The sequence below is a fragment of the Dromaius novaehollandiae genome, unplaced genomic scaffold, assembly GCF_036370855.1.
Source record: "Dromaius novaehollandiae isolate bDroNov1 unplaced genomic scaffold, bDroNov1.hap1 HAP1_SCAFFOLD_116, whole genome shotgun sequence".
Classification (NCBI taxonomy): domain Eukaryota; kingdom Metazoa; phylum Chordata; class Aves; order Casuariiformes; family Dromaiidae; genus Dromaius; species Dromaius novaehollandiae.
Window position 1 is genome coordinate 60001 of NW_026991501.1, and position 2500 is coordinate 62500.

The 2500-nt window shown below is 78.5% G+C and overlaps 1 non-coding gene across 1 annotated transcript; it reads left to right on the forward strand.

The window, feature by feature from the left end:
- Window positions 1-2141: 2141 nt before the first annotated feature.
- Window positions 2142-2294, forward strand: LOC135327014 (5.8S ribosomal RNA). Its single transcript, XR_010387145.1, has one exon. It is a non-coding gene; the product is annotated as a 5.8S ribosomal RNA (ribosomal RNA).
- The last annotated feature ends 206 nt before the right edge of the window (window positions 2295-2500 follow it).

A 2500-nucleotide genomic window follows, 5' to 3' on the forward strand; every position in this document is an offset into this window, starting at 1 on the left:
GGAGGGCCCGGCGGGAGCGGGCGGCAGTGCGTGTGAGGGGCGGCGGGGCTTGGCTACTCCCCGGCGCCCGCGGGAGAGGAAGCGGCGGGCGCGGAGGCGAGGGAGACGGCCCTCCGGGTTGGGACGGGTCCCACGGGTCCCCACCCCTAAGCTGTGGGGGGCGGACCCGCGGCGGGCTGCGGCGGAGCAGCCCGTCCGCAGAGACCTGCGGGGGCAGGCGTTCCGGGATGGCGCGCGGGGCGGGCGCCGGGCCCCCGAGCGGGGGGCGTCGCGTTGAGGCCAAGCGAGGCGACGGTTCGTGCCCGAGTGGGCGGCCCGAGCCACGGCTCTCCTCCCGGGTGCAGCTGCCACCCGGCGCCGGGTTACTGAGGGAAACCCCGGGCCCCGGGAGGAGGACGAGGTCGTGGCGGCGGGTGTCGGGCGCACCCCGCGGGCGGACGCTCCGCCGAGGGGCGCGGGGGCCGGCTGGCGGGTGCCGGGTTCCCCCTCCGCGTCCCGTCTCGTCGCCGCTGCCGAGGCTGCCGCCGTCGCCGCGAGGCGGCGGCGGCCCGGTGGCGGGCGGCGGCGGGGGAGGCACCCCCGCGGGGATTTCAGGTCGTTTACCTCACCCCAGGGCCAGGTACCTAGCGCCCGCGCTTCTCCTGCCCCCCCCTCGGTGACCCACCCGTGTGGTCCCGTGTGCCAGCGTGCTCCTCCCGGGTGCCGCACCGTGCGTGCCGCACCGGCCGTGCCTTCCCCCCCCCCGCCTCGGCTTCCCCCCACCCCGGTCCTTCCTCCCCCGCGGTGGGGGTGGGGGGGGCGGGGAGGGAGGGAGCGAGCGAGAGAGGGGAGAGGGCCTCCGGCCACCGCGGCCGCCGGCAGCCGCCCCGGGCAGGGATGGCCATGGGCCCCGGGCTCCGGGCCCGAGGGTTCTCGGTTGGAGAGCCGGGCGGAGGTTTAAAGACTCGGGCGGCCCGATGCGACTCGCGGAGGCGGCCGGGCGTGCTGCCGGAGGGCCGGGGGGTCGGCGCGCGCGGGCGCCGCGCCCCCCCATGCCAGCCGGCGCGCCCCGTGCTCGCCCCGCGGGCAGCCGGGACGGAGAGGGGTTACCCTGCCCCCTCTCTCCGCGGTCTGGTCTCGGCGGAGAGACGCCGCGCGGTCGGCCTAGTTGCCGGCCTGCCTCGAGCGTTGCGAGCCGGGCGCGAGCGCGTGCTCGCCGCCGGGAGGGCGAGCCCCCACCGCGGGTGGTGCGGGCGCCGAGCCTCCGCGCGTCTCCTCCTTCTCCCTGGCCGGTGCTTCTGGGTCTTCCGCCGTGGCCGCCGTCGGCGGCGCCCTACCCTACGCGCCCGCCCCGGCACTCTGCCGTCCGGGGCGCCCGCCTCGCTCTGCCCCGCCCGGCTCCGCCAGGCAGCGGGGGGGCGGTGGTGGGGCGGCGGCGGGGGCGGCCCGCCCCGCTCTCCGCGTGGAGACGGGGAGAGCGGGCGCCGTCCCCGTCCGTGCCGCCTTGCCCGCCTGCCCGCCGCCGGGCGTCTGTCCGCGGAGGGGACGGGCGAGCGCGTGGCGTCACCCGCGAGGCGGTGTGTGCGGGCGCGCGGGGGTGTGGGCGCCGCGGCGGCGGCGGCGGCGGCGGTCGAGCCGGAGGGCCGGCGAGGCGAGCGGGGAGCTGGGAAGCGCGGGGCCGGCGGGCCGCAGGCGCGCGGGCGGCGGGGCGACGCCGCTCCCGGTGGCGGCCGGGCTCTGACGCCTGGGGCGGGGGGGGGGTGGTCTGCGGGGACGGACCCCCCCCAACATCCCGAGGCAGGCGGTGTGGCCGGCCCGCCGCTCCCTGCCGGGCCAGACCGAGCCGGGCGCCTGGGCCGGACTCGAAGCGAGACAGGGTTTGTCCCCAGGTCGGGAGCGAGGGCTCCCCGCCCTTCTCGTTCGGGTTTGCCCTTCGTTTCCCCCCCCCCTTTCTCTGTGCTTGTACGGTCAGTGAGGCAAGCCCCTCTCTTTCTCTCGCTCTCTCTCTCCTTCCGTCTCTGCCGTCCCTTGCTCAGCAGCCGGCGTCGGCGTGAGGAAGGGCGGTGGGGCGGAGGAGGAGGGGGCGGAGGAGGGGGGGCCCCCCAGGGGCTGCGAAAGCTGCCCGGTCCCCCCGCGCGCGCGGCGGGGACCGAAACCGAGACAACTCTTAGCGGTGGATCACTCGGCTCGTGCGTCGATGAAGAACGCAGCTAGCTGCGAGAATTAATGTGAATTGCAGGACACATTGATCATCGACACTTCGAACGCACTTGCGGCCCCGGGTTCCTCCCGGGGCTACGCCTGTCTGAGCGTCGCTTGACGGTCAATCGTCACCCGCGCCGTGGCGTGGGCGCAGCGGCGTGCCGCCCCTCGGTGGGTGTGGGGGGGGGCGCGGTTCGGGTGCGCCCGGCCGTGCCCGCCCTCCCCTCCGAGCCCGGCGGCTGCCGCCGCGCCGCGTGGCGCGCGCGGTGTGGCGCGGCTGGGGCGCCTCGCAGGCCCGTTGCCCCGGGGAGAGGGGGGG